Below are 14,494 nucleotides of genomic sequence, written 5' to 3' on the forward strand. Positions count from 1 at the left end.
GAAGCAACGTTGTTTCTTTTTATGAAATGCCTCTTTTTTTTGTTCTTTTTTTTCATTCCCACAAGAGCAGAGATGAAATAGAAAAACATTACTGGTGAGACCACCCAACATTATGGAATAATTTAGAGCCGCCTTATGTGTTTAGAAATGTTGATTACCTAAGAGAAAAATGATACACCAACAGATAAAACTGTCGATTGGAATAGTTTGAAGCAAATCTGTTGTGAATTTTTAAAATATATTTTTATAATATGTAATAACATAGATGTGTTTGGTGAACTACATTGTGGTGGCTGTTTGTCTGAGTCCTGTGTGGTGTATTGTAGGAGCCTGGTAGCAGCATTTATGGCATGTGTCGTGCATGTACTCCCATGAATTTTGTGTCATCTTCATCAATTTTACGAACCTCAAAATACACAGACCAGGCTTCAGTACTTATCAGTAATTATCTTACTACTCTTGGGAGACGCTATGTCCCTGTGCCGCGCTGTGCACATTTGATACATTTCTGGCACATGGATATTATCATGTAACTGTGGAGAAGGACACACACCTCTAAATTGTGCAAGGTCTTGTTAATTGAACTCTGATGGAGTCTTTTCGACAGGGTTTGTGAAATAATTACACAAAACTTCAGAGACAGATTTAATCAACGTCAAAGCTCATTGCCCAGAGGCTATGAGCTCCTGAAGGGAGCCTTTACTGGAACTTTTACAGCTGAGTTGTAATACAAACTTTGAAGGTCACACTCAACTTTTGGTACTAAATGAGAACTCAGGGTTTACAAATTTTATTTTTAGGATTTAATATAGTATTCATGCACCAACAATTCCCTTGACTCTATACAGAATCAGAAGCTGTCATTTTGTAATGTTATCCTTTACACAACCAGGGAAGACGCCAGGATTAACTTTACATTCCTCAGTCTTGGTGTCAAGAAATAGGTAACCAATACCCTGCTGACGAGCATCACTGCAAAGCATGCAGATAAATATCAGATTAGAACTTGACTGAATCTGAGTAAACCCGCATGAAGCTCCTACTTTACCATGACACCTTATCAAACATGTTTGATGGTATCTCAAGATGATCTATTCATATTTTATCACACATTTCTATTACATTAAAATTATTAAACTTATTTCATTACTCAGTCCTGCAAAGGTCATGCCTTAAATAAAAACAATTTTTAAACCAGAGCTGAAGATCTACCCAGTCTTTTGAAGGCTTACATTTAAGATAAAAAACTGCTGACATTAACAAGACCAAGGCATTGCCCATTGTCCTATCATATTATTACTGTCATATGAATAGTATGTCTAACTTTACAGCTGTTTTCTTTTTCTTTTGAGGAGGACTAGTGCAGTGAAATTGCTGACATTGAGTTCCAAATAAATGCCTGAGTAGATGTAGACAAGGCTTCAATGATTTTTACGGCAAATGTCTGAAGTGTTGTGCTTTGAGTTTTTCAGTCGAACATTTAAATTGCAACACCAAGATTAAAACAATAGCTGTAGCACAGCTATTATACGAGTGAGGGTTAGATACATCTGATAGGTTCTTGGCGCTGATAGAAGATCTTACAGTAATCGCTGTAATTTGGGGGCTGGAAATTGTGGGCCTCAGGGTTTAAGAACAATGGCACCCTTCCCTTTAAGACAAGGCTGCCAGAGACAATGGCTTCTTGGTTCATGTGCTGTAATAGGGTTTCGTAAAGATGATCCCAGATGGCTAATTAAATCACAAAGTACATGTTTAAGTTGAAAAGAACTATTTTATAGTGGCACTGCAAGAGGAACAATGTCCAAAAAGGAACCAAGTGACATTTACTGTTTTTGTTATCGCTAATTGGGGCTAGTAAAATTCAGTCTGGGGTGTCAGAATTTGTCACAGAGGTGCTGAAAAATATGTCAGTTGTGTTTTTAAGAGGAAGCCTTGACACACAAACATAATATAGCAATACACCTTATTGCCACCCTGCTGAGTGAGATGAGCTTAGTGCTCATTGTCTGACATTAAATCAGACTGAACTTTTCCTAACTGACCTAAAACTGGGAATGTTTAATTCCCAAATGTAGTTGTGTCTTCTTCTCTAGGGTATATAAATATCTTCGTCTGCTGTTTTTTTGCTGAAAAGTAAAGGCAATATTTTCAGCTATTTTGTCTTATTAGTTGAATCAGGTGTAAGTTTCACTTATTTTGCTTTTCTGTGATGTTTAACTTAAGTTTAATAATTATTTTATCAGCATCCTGACAGATACTCTCATACACTGGGTGTTGTAGTTACCTCCCACCCACATTGTTCGCTGAGCTGACTCCCTGTTACAGGTATCTGAGGAGTTATCCACTATTAGGTCATAAACAAAAGTCAGACAGCAGAAAACAAGTAATTTGATTAAACTGGAATTATAATGTGGGAAAAGGATCATGAACGAAATGCAAATTTGGTTCAAATCAGTTTTATAAAACACCAGCTTACAGTACACAAAGATTTTACAGTTGATGGACATTTTCATGCACTAAATAAAAAGATGCATACCCCATTTGCTTCTCCCTGTCTGAAGTTTCATCAAACCATATAGCTCTCTTGTTTTAGGCCAGTAAGAATTATGAAAATTATTTCTATTTGCAAATTGCCACAATAATGAGAAAATATGTCAGATTTATTTTGGTTTCCCACAGAATAATTATCTCTTTAAACAATGAGCATAAGGTCAGAATTTGGGAGCAGCACAAGTCTGGTTCATCCTTGGGAACAATTTGCAGATGCTTTAAGGTGCTGTATTCATCAGTTCAAACAGTTATATATAAGTTGGGAGTATCCAACCATCGAACTGCTCAGGAAGGACTGGAGGGGGATTTTTTATCCAAAATGTGCAAATCCATCCTGGAACAGACCTTGTGAAAATGCTAGCTGAAGTAAAGACAGTGTCATTATTCACAGTAAAATGGGTCTTAGGTCTATCAGCAAGTAGTGGTCTGATCAAAGTAAAGTGAAACGTTTTAGCCACAATGACCATCATTACATGTGGAGGAACCATAATGTCCATTACCAGTGGACATTCGCAAGCCTGGAGACACCACACCTGCTATGAAGCATGGGGGTGGCAGCATCATGCTGTGGGGCTGTTTTGCTGCATGAGAAACTTGTATACCTCAAAAATAGGTTCCATCATGAGGAATGGACATTAAATGTGAATATTGAAGCATCATCTAAAACACAAATGGATTATTGGAATGGACAAAAATGCAGCACACACCCAGAGTGCTTAAGTAGCTTAAGGACAACAGTCAATGTTTTTGGTGGATGCCACTGACAAATGAAGCAGAGATTGGACTGAGGATCTCAGTCCTACAGAGAATCTGTGGGTAGACCTGAAAAGACAAACCTGACTCAGTTACAGAAGTATATTTGGACATAGTACATGTCAACCGGCAATTCACATGAGAAAAACACCTGATTCTGCAGGTATGGATCTTTTAAATATTGCATGAAACAAGCCTGATTTTCAGCTCTTTTTCTTTGAGGGAACAAATGTTTTTAAATGATTGAAACATAAAAAAGCCAGAATTCAAAACCTATATGACAAACGTATAAAATCTTTTATAAAGTCTCTGGCCTTTTCCTCTTAAATATCCTCTTGTTTATTGTAATCAGAGCTGTAAATGAATCTCTGTGATGCTGGGGGAGGGGAGAATGTGCAGACACACTAACCAACAAAAATGCATGTTTGGCGTGCGTGCGTGTGTGTGCGTGTGTGTGTGTGTGTGTGAGTGTGTTTGTTGGAGGGCAGCCAGAGAGCCAGGGGGTGGGAGGGCAGTCAGCGTTTTTCAGACAACATGAATGAGGCCCCGCCAGAGTGAGCTTCCTGTGTGAGGGCTATAAAAACAAAACCAGGGTAAAGACTCTCACATTCCTGAACACTCTGCCAGGTACAAGATACATGACATGTCCTCATCAAGGTTTTTTTCACTCCAAAAAGAAGAAAAGAAAAATGGTTGAAAAACCAACTCTTCCCATATCGCCTCGTCATGAATTGGAAAACATTTGAATGTCCATATATGTAGGTCAAAGCTGTAGCAGTGTTTGTTTTGAGGTTCCTTAGAGGCTCATTAGATCTCAAAAACACCAGAAGGTTTCACAGGACAGAAATCTGGATCAGATTTCTGAGCGTTTGTGGGTCAAATAATGAACCCACAAAGAAGACGACAACATGTATGTGTGCGGTCTACGACAATGTGCATGGATGTAAAATATCTATTATAATGAGCTGTGGAAAAAGTTTCTTTGGACTGATGAAGATTTTATTGTTGCGTAGAAATCGAGCTTCTTATGTGTGATAAATATTGTGTGAGAACATGTTTAAAGCCGTATCAGGATACTTTTATAACTAGTTGATGTTTTGTCTAGAGCATCCAAATGTTGCAGAACAGTGGCACTTAAGGACTGGAGTCGCTGACCCCTGATAAGTCTTAAAGAGATGGATTTGTGAAGTAAGGTTCACCTAATATTTCTTTCAGTTAATACTTGAGGTAGAAATCTTTTGATGTCTTTAGAAACAAAACTAATTAGTTGGTATCATGAAGTTCAAGATGGATTAACACCAAAGCAGATTTCCTCAAGACAGACCAGTCTCAAAATAATCAAGGCATTTTTATACAAAAACACTCTTGTGAGCTTTTAATGATACTCAACTTTGGTTATGTAGACAGAAGAATGCAGGTAAGAGGTGGTGCACCACCAATACCCTTCCTGTGTGAAACATGTAAAGCGTTTTAGATCAGAGTGATCATCTCAACTGCCCCCATCCTGGATCTTGTTCTTTCCGATCTTGCAGAATTAACACCTCAATCCGATTGTTCACATTTTCTAGATTAAGAGACAGATGACAGTGAAAGAGGTTATAAACATCAAAATGCACAGAATTTCAGAAACACAATACACCTGAAGAAACTGATGCAACATTGTGGTGAACTTCTTTAAATAGATGTTTTTTTCTTTAGAAAAGCAGAGGTCAGCAAAAGCAGGTTTCTTTCCCAAGAGCTTCTGGAAACGTCACAGGAAGAAAAACACAAGTTGCTACTTGAAGAGACAAAAACAACTCAGATAACAGCTGAGTTCAGACAGTGTGGCTCTGAATCCTTTAAACAAGCTGAGATTAGTATTAGTAATATATTAGTATTAGTAGATTAGGTTTAGTAATAATAACAGCAGGCGTGGCAGGATGCCGATTTCTCCACACAAACCTAAAGGGGACATCTTGTGTTTGTGTTTGTCCTATTTCAAACCGCAGCCGGCCACAGAAACTGCCATAACAAAGTGGTCTGTGCCCTGTGAAATTGTGTCTTTGCTGTATAAAATTGGCTTTCAGCCATCAATACTCATTTCTAACACAGGGTGTAGAGTGTATTTCCTGGTATTAGAGGTCTCACCCTTGGGAGAGGGCTGCACTGAGGTCAGTGGATGATCTAATGGGAGCTGCTGCTGCTGCTGCTGCTGCTGCTGCTCACCAGACCCACATTTTTGTCTAATCTTACTTCCTGCATGGCCGACATGGATTGGCAGAGCCACTGCATTATAGCAAAATTAAACAAAACACCCACTTTACACAAAACAAACTTTCAAAAATAGAGGAAAACTTTTTATTGGGAAGAGAAAAAATATTTACGCCCTTACAGATTGAATTAGTTTTTAAATTTTTGACACACTTAAATGTCTGAGTTATCAAGCCAAAATAAACTTGACAATTACAATAGCATATATCCTTTCCTGCCGGACTGCACAGTGGCGCAGTTGGTAGAGCTGTTTCCTTGCATTCCCGGGCCGGGATCTTTCTGCATGGAGTTTGCATGTTCTCCCTGTGCATGGTGGGTTCTCTCCGAGTTCTCCGGTTTCCTCCCACAGTCCAAAAACATGACTGTCAGGTTAATTGGTCTCTCTAAATTCTCCTTAGGTGTGAGTGTGTGTGTGAATGGTTGTGTGTCCTGTATGTCTCTGTGTTGCCCACCGACAGACTGGCGACCTGTCCAGGATGACCCCGCCTCTCACCCGGAACGTAGCTGGAGAGGAACCAGCAACCCTCCCGACCCCATTAGGGAAAAGGGTGAACAGAAAATGGATGGATGGATATATCCTATCCTAAACGAGGACTCGAAAAGGACTCCAAAGGACACAGGTGGGGTTAAATACACAGAAGGTATTCACGGAAACAGGACACACCTGGGAAACAATCAAGGGGAGACAGGACAACACAGAGACTCAGAAACACAGAAACTCAAAATAAACACAGAAAAACACAGATCCTAACATCATCCATTTCTGGATAAAAGCATTTTATGACCACTTCCAGTTTTCATTTCCCTCCACTCTTGAATTTCTTCAGATTATGGGAGAATGTGTTGTTTTACAAGACCATTCAGCCTACTTCATGTCGTCAGAAAGGTTCCATTTAACCACTTGAAATCTGCCAGTAACCAGTCCTGGGTGTGGCTGGTAAAATTTAACCAAACAAATTGAGTTAATCACTCTCTGACTAAGTGTATTAGAGCATTACAAATGTTGACTCTGAGGGCTTAAGCCAGGCAACCTGTTTCCTGGGTGTGACAGAGTTCGATTTACTGAAAACACACAGCACATAATGTACATTCGACCTAAGACTTTAACAAATAGTTGGTGTCATGTTGTTTTGTAAGAAGGTAAATGTGCTAAGCAATGTACAGGAACAGATCACTGATGCTATCATTCTAAAAGGAGGAACTTGTTTGATAATTCTTCCCTCGTCAGCAGGTTGTTGCAGTGACAAAACCTTCCAGGGTTCACAAGACAAAAAAGAGGGGAGTCGTCATGTGAGAATGGCCTGGTGTTTGTGACTCAGCATGGAAAAGCAGAAGTGAGACTCTTTTGGTTGTTTTAAAGTTGCAAAAAAGAAAACAGACCTAAAGCAAGACAGATAGAGGTCAGGAGGAGCTGAGGGTTTTTCACCCCTGGCTGAAACATGAAGTTTGTGAAAATGGCGCTCTGGCTGCGACTGCTCTTTAACCCCGTCTGTACCTGAACCTGTCGGCTGTGTCAGGAATCTGTCAAGACCGGCTCCCTGTTTGCCGATCAAACGGTTGTACAAGCTGGGTCGTAATTAAAAACAGACTCAGACGGAGCCCCCCTTCAGCCACCCATCCCTTTCCCACCTCCAGCGGGGAAAATGCTGACTGCAGGCAAACGCTGCACATTCCTGAAGCATGAACTCTGAAGAAACAGAAGACATTTTTCACCCGGTCATACTTTCACAGACAGAAGGAAGGAACAACAGTAAATGATTGTATATCTGTTTGAGCACACAATGAGCATGCATGTATTTGTTTTTGTTGCTTTGATGAAGTGAAGTCCAGTACGTGACTGAGCCATCTGATCTGATGGGACGACAAGAACAGACAGGAACTAATTCAAAATAACCTGAGTCAGTTTGGAAGAGAATTTTACTTGTAGTGGAATTGATGACAAGAAAGTCAGTAAATGTGGTGTCCTGAATTATTTTGAAAATACGTTTATATGAAATTGTAAATTGAATTAAATTTTAGTAAATCACCTCAGAATTCTCCTTTCCGGTCATTTTCACACAAAATATTCCGGTAGACTGAAGACGATTGAGGGCAGGTTTCCTGCCAGTCTGAGTTTACTTATAAAATACAGTTTTTGAAAAGGTCTGGTCCTTTTAAATAACATGGTAACCTCCTGACCTGTATTGTAGCTCGGGAATTTCAAGAATGGCATTCAGTTATTCCTACCAAGGAAACTTTCCACTTTCCACTGAACATGTCATATATTTCTATACATTCTTTGTGCCATTTTTCACCTTTGTGTGCTGTTAAAATCTGAGAATAATTGAGGTACCTAAAAATTCTTAACACAGCTTGTTTTAATACTTCAAACTTGAAATATATCCTAATATCCATTAATTCTCAGCTAATATCTAGTCTTTAACTGTGCTCTTGCTTTTGGAGATACAGCCAATCAACACCAAGGAAAATAAACTGCACTCCTGGTATTTCAGATTTCCTATACTGCATTTTCTTTCAAATACCTCAGATTTGCTCTAAAAAATTCCACAGACAGATTTTTCTCAAACAATTCGAAGTTATGTTCCACAGAAAAATCAATGAATATGGATCTACTAATAAGCAAGGGTCCTCTATAGGGTGCATTTGTTCTGGTTGTTTTTATCCAGAAAGCCTTGAGAGGTAGTTTTGCTCCTGTATATGGTTCACTTGAAGCGGATTCTAGGAGGACCAGAGTTCTCATGTTTTCCACACCAAAGTTTGAGTGCTCATTCACAAACCAGCTATAGTTCAGCTCAGCAGGTTAATATGGATCCAAACCCCAACTTAAGGAATCTAGTAGGCAGGTAGTGTGTGGAAAACTTTTCATAAACAAGGAAAGTGTGTCTGCTGTACGTAGGTTGATTAATGCATTTCTGCAACATGTCAAAACATTATGCAAACCTTTTGACTAAGAGAATAAGGACAACACATCTCCTTTATGTAAGGTCAGGCTGGCTATACTGACAGTTATTGCACAGGAGGTATTAGCAAATAAAAGGCAACACCAGACAGACAAAAATGATTTCAACACAAGCAAGGAGAGCACATTCACCACCTCCACTGGAAATATTGTTCATCCATCTAAAACAAACCATTTCCTTTTAACAGAAATCCTGTTTGGTCTGGTGACTTCCTCTGTATTGTAGAAATTCTAGAAGAAGAAACATAAATGATGAAATATTTGCGGTTGGACTCGGGTCATTTCCTGCCATTATAGCGTAACATTTGGAAGACTTTAATCTGCTGAGGCAGATGAGGGAAGTTGGGGTCAGCTCCATAGTGGTGATTTGTGGGATATTATGTCATAAAAATGATAGAATGGATATGAAGAGGTTATTAGGAAGATGTGCTCTGGATTTTAAGCAACGTCATTTCTGCCATTATAGCGTAACATTTGAAGACTTTAATCTGCTGAGGCAGATGAGGGAAGTTGGGGTCAGCTCCATAGTGGTGATTTGTGGGATATTATGTCATAAAAATGATAGAATGGATATGAAGAGGTTATTAGGAAGATGTGCTCTGGATTTTAAGCAACGCCTATCTGGAGTTCCAGTGAAAAATTGCATAAACTCATCATGAACAAAAATGTCAGATTAATTTTTGAGCTATTAAAAATGTTACTGAACTATGTGTTCCATAACTGACAACAAAAAGCTTCAATAAATATTTAAAACCAAGAATCAGGAGCACAAGTTACCTTTTTATTTTTGCTTGAATTGTAAAATGAGCTCAAATGTACAGAAAGATCGTCACTATTAATTGAGTAAAAACTATTACCAAGTTGCAGGGAAACCACATGACTGTTTGTTGCTATCAACAAGATTTTTTTTCTGCTTGGAGATTTGGGAGTTGTCATTATTCATTATGTTGTTCATTTTACATGTTCATTTTTCATGTTACCACATATAATAAAAAAAAGAAAAACACTGAATGAGGCCACTAGGTAGGATAACAGTTGCTACAGACATCTTTGTTTTTAAAGCCTTATCTTGATTATCCAAAGCACACATCTTGACGTTGCAGTCAGTCAGTCTTTGCTTTGACAGATCTCAAGACATTTCTTTGGAAGGCATTTGGTTTGTAGGATAGCTGTGGATGTCAGTCAAATCTAAAAATGTTTCATTTGATTCAGGGACTTGGTACCCTCTCAGTCGGTTATCCAAATAATTTTTCTCTGAACAGTGAAACTGGAATTTCCAGAAGTTTCATAGCAGGCTTGAGGCAAGTCGGTTCTTGTGTTGATCCTGAACATCCTAATCGAGTTTATGTTTGTCTGTGGGTGAGAGTTTTCATCAAATGGTTGGAATCTGGTCACAAGCAGGCGTTCCGACATGATATTGATCCCAAACAAATCACACCCATAGTGAGTATAATTCTGACGGGGATCATATGAGTTACAGAAGAAGGTTACATTCAAAATGATATATTAATTAAATTCTTTGCAAAAAAATATTTGTTTTAAATTCTACATCAATGCCATCTGATTAAAAGAAACCTGTTTCCAAAAGCAGCTTTTCTCCATCCAAGAAAACAAGCCAGGACTTTTCTGAAAAGAGAAAAACAAGTGAACTGTGCAAACTCTGCTGTTTCTACAATATGCATTCATCATCACGTCTCTAGAGAAGGCATGAGGAGATATTCTCATCTGCAGGGTATCAGCACTCTGATTAAAAATGAACAAAATGTTTCTGGGTTACATTTGGTGAATTCCTGAGAGCTGCTGCGCATCCAAAAAAGAAATGAGCCAAGTCTCTTGAGCGCAGTAATAACATTTGTGAACGTGATGTTCCTTATAAGCACTGAAAGGCTACAAGGGTTGTTTGTGCACACTGATGGGACCACTCCTGCAGAAAATGTTTATCACTCATTGGCAGTGGTAGCCTTATCATGCTCCTCTGCAGAATCCTGAGTGCATTTCTGGTGTTGCTCTAACAACACGTCCTAAACATTCGACGTTTGTGACTGTGACATGTAGCCAGAAAGCTCACAGCGTTCTGCCTCATAAATAAATCCCTGTCTCATGTAAAACTGTAATCTTTTGCTAAACAATACCAAACATAGTGACGTAACCTATTTTTGACAAACACTAAATAATAGTCGATTGCATCATGTTATGTGAATTTAATATTATGTAAAATTCAAATGTTGACACTGCAAATACCTTAAAAACATGTGACATTTTAAGAGTTTCACAAATTTAGAACAACACAAGCTTTAGGCTGGAGAGAGTGGGAATTTATAAATAGGAGCACCCATTTCCTAAAGGGTTGGACATATCGGACATGAAGCCTGAGGGATGAATGTTAAAGTCTGCAAGAATCCAGTCAAATCTGATGAAATGGAAAAAACCCAAAAACCAAAAGAGCTGAAAGCTACCAGATACTAAGATATATGTCACTGTGGCAACAGAAGGCTCATTAGCTGAAGCACATTAATAAAGCCACAAATACATCATATTTAATGTTTTTAAATGAATGTTTGATACTTATAAAGGTTAGGATAAAAAGAATGAACAACAGAGCTTAGCCAAACCAGTGGTTGACATGTTTAAGAAATTGTTTCTAGTCAGGATAAAGTCATTTCTCACTACTTGCACTGGATTTAAGAGAGAAAGTAGCAGGCATGTGCTGCTTATCAGATGTTTTTGGTTAAGTAAGTCAGTAAAAGTTTATGCAGCACCTGTTTTACAGACAAATCTCTCAAAGTACTTCATACTAAAGAAGGACAGTGTTTAAAGCAGGAGCTTGAACAATTTGCTCTTTTAGCGCAAATAGGCATATCTTCACCAGTGGAGGTTTACGAAATGGCCAGCATAGTCATCAGCAGGAATCTTTAGAGAAACAATTGCTGCTTACCCTCAATCTGAAAAATGGTGTTTATTTATTTTCAAAGAATTTGAAGTCTAACTGTCGGGATTGGGGTTTTTTCTGTGTTGTTTTGAGTTCTCTGTGTGTTTATTTTAGGTTTCTGTGTGTCTCGAGTCTCCATGTTGTCTTGTCTACTCCTTGATTGTTCCCAGGTGTGTCTCGTTCTGTGATTACCCTCTGTGTATTTAATGCCACCTGTGTTTCTGTGTCTTTGTCAGGTCCTTGTCAATTGTACCAGTCTGTCTTTTTTTTTTATCTAACTGTCCGTTCTATTTACCAGTTTTTACCAGTGTCGAGCCAGGTTTTGGACTTTCTGGACTTATATATTGGCCATTAAAGCATCACTTTTTCATCCCTATCTGAGTCCTCAGTGTTTTCCTCCCCACCACTCACTACATTTCATGAAAAGAACAATGGTTGTAAATGGAAAACATTTAAGGTGGTTGTTGATCTTCCCATAAAATGTCCCAGAAAATTCACCAGTTCCAATGTCAGTTATGGCCAGAAACCCTAAGAGATCCTGCATTAACTCCGTTAACTCACAACAAGCAGGGCTTTGTAGGAGAAAACATTTTCCATCTAAAAATGATAAGGAAGGATATTATAGGTTTGCAAAGTTGTTTATGAATGATCATTAAATGATTGAGACTAAAATAAAGTTGTTTGGCCATAATGCAGAGTACCATCTATCCAATAAATTAGCACATAAACACCTTATGGTGACAGTCAGACAAGGTGGTGCAGTGGTGAGGATTTGGGTCTGTTTTCTATGAATCAACAATGAGGCTGTTTGTCTGACAGACAAAAACTGGCATATCAGCAGAACAATTATCCCAAACCCAGAAAGAGTTCAACAACAGAATGCCTGAAGAAGGAGAAGCATTAAGGTCGGTCAGAAACCAGACCTCAACCTGATTGTAAAGGTTTGTCGGGTCTTCAGACACTTTGCATGAACAAATGTCTGCAAGTGAACTGGAGCAATGTGGTAATGAGACAATGGTTGTTGCTGCAGTGATTCTACAAACTGGTTTACTTTGTTTTATATTATGACTTTATTTAATGTGAGTCTGTTTACCTCTTCAGAGGCTGTGTTTATATGCAGGTACTTTTATCAGGTGGTTTTTAGTTGTTTATGCATCATAGGTTTTCTCCAAAAAAAAAAAAAAAAAAAAAAAAAATCCTATATCACAATTCCAGATCTTCTCTTTTCAAATGACCTCCTTGCCAGTTTTTGAAATTCAAAGTCTCAGAACATTTGATTTGTCTTATAAACACACTGTGACTGACAGGTTCTTTTTGTATTCTGTACATAAGTATGAATATGTCAATTATAATAACAAAGAAACATATTTAAGGTATTTTTTAGTCTCAAAACAGCTATATCTATAAATAACAACTACAATAATAACAAATAACAATAATGCATCTAGTGTCCTACATTTACTTAGACTAATGAATAATTAAAAACTTTTTCAAATTTTGGAAGACTGCACAAGATCCAGAGCCTTCGTTTATCTTCTAAATACTTTGCATTGCAGATTTACCTTGATAGTCAAGGTTTAAGAAACAACAAAGAACTTTTCACTGAGGAAATGTTTAAAATGAAAGGTCAGCAAGTTGAAAATGAAACTAACTGCCTGCTATGCTTAAGAAAATGCCTGCATTGCTTCAAACCTTCAAAGTTATAAGATTAATACCTGATGGTACCAAACCATTATCAGTTCTGCTTTGGCTTAGTGCTCATTGACTTCCTCTTTTAATTTCCTGCAAAGTGTTACATTTATGAGACTATGGTAATATGCTATGAGACTGCAAATATTATTTTTCAGTTGATCATATCTTTACATTTAGATAACAAACCGAGGACAGCAGGAAGAGCGAACATTTCTCCAATAACTTGTCATCCTGCAAAAGCAGAAAACCTCTTGGTTTTCAGCAATGGCGATGAAATCTAATGAAAACCTGTTAGTGTGACCTTTTCCTGTTCACGGTGTGTTCACTGTCATTTGCTCTGACATTTCTAACATGGACCAGCTGTCCCAGATGGCTGACCTCTGTACTGTCAGCAGATCTGTGAGCATAACCTGAACCACAGACACAGCACAGCCGTCCTCCAGGCACTGAGCCTGAAAGAGCTGCACAGCGTTCTGCTGCCTTTGTCTTTTTAGCATCATAAAGCTCTTCTGTAACCACATTACTGACACTGTTGTTTACATCCTGGTTGTTTGATTTGTAGAAAATGTGTTTATATTGTGAGTTAGAATAATAACTCATAATATGGTAAATAACTTTGAAAAAAGGCTTTACAACAATGCTTAAATGCTTTAAAAGTGACACCTTTTGATTCTAACGACTTCTAGCCCACTTAGTCATCCAAAATGTTTTCAGTTTATTTTATAACTTTTGTTTTTACTTCGTAGGAACTTTTTGTTGCCCTTCTTTGTTTATTTTTCCTGAGTTTCTTTATCTTATTCAGTCATTTTCCAACAGCTTAAGCCCCTGTCCCTCACAGCTGTTGTTCAACCAGTATTTAGACTCACCTGTGTCAAACTCCAGTAATCAGCCTCCACAGAATTTAAGCCCCTAAGTTCATTCAGCCCTTTGTCAGACCTTTCTGTTTTCTGCTTGTCTGTTGCTGGTTTCTGCTTTGCACCTGATTTTACAGACAAATCTCTCAAAGTGCTTCATAATAAAGAAAATAAATAACCCTAACCTCCTGGATCTTTTTAAGTTTGTTTTCATCATCAAACCATTTGCAATGTTATTATGCCTTGCTCATGCCTGTGTTGAATCTATAAATGCAGTTTTCAGCAGAGCAAATTTTCTGTATCTATTAAGCATTTTTCCTTATTTCCTCCTCTCCTCTATGGAGTACCTATTGGAGACATTTTGTAGCATCATTGCTGCTCCAGCTCTTTCCACAAAAACTCTAATAACCAAACTATGAATTATTGTTTCTGATGTATCAAGATGTGTGGATAGCCATGCATGTCTTCCATTCCATTTAGCTGCTGCGTTGAAGAAATGAATTA

Source organism: Gambusia affinis, linkage group LG03 (assembly GCF_019740435.1).
Source record: "Gambusia affinis linkage group LG03, SWU_Gaff_1.0, whole genome shotgun sequence".
NCBI lineage: Eukaryota > Metazoa > Chordata > Actinopteri > Cyprinodontiformes > Poeciliidae > Gambusia > Gambusia affinis.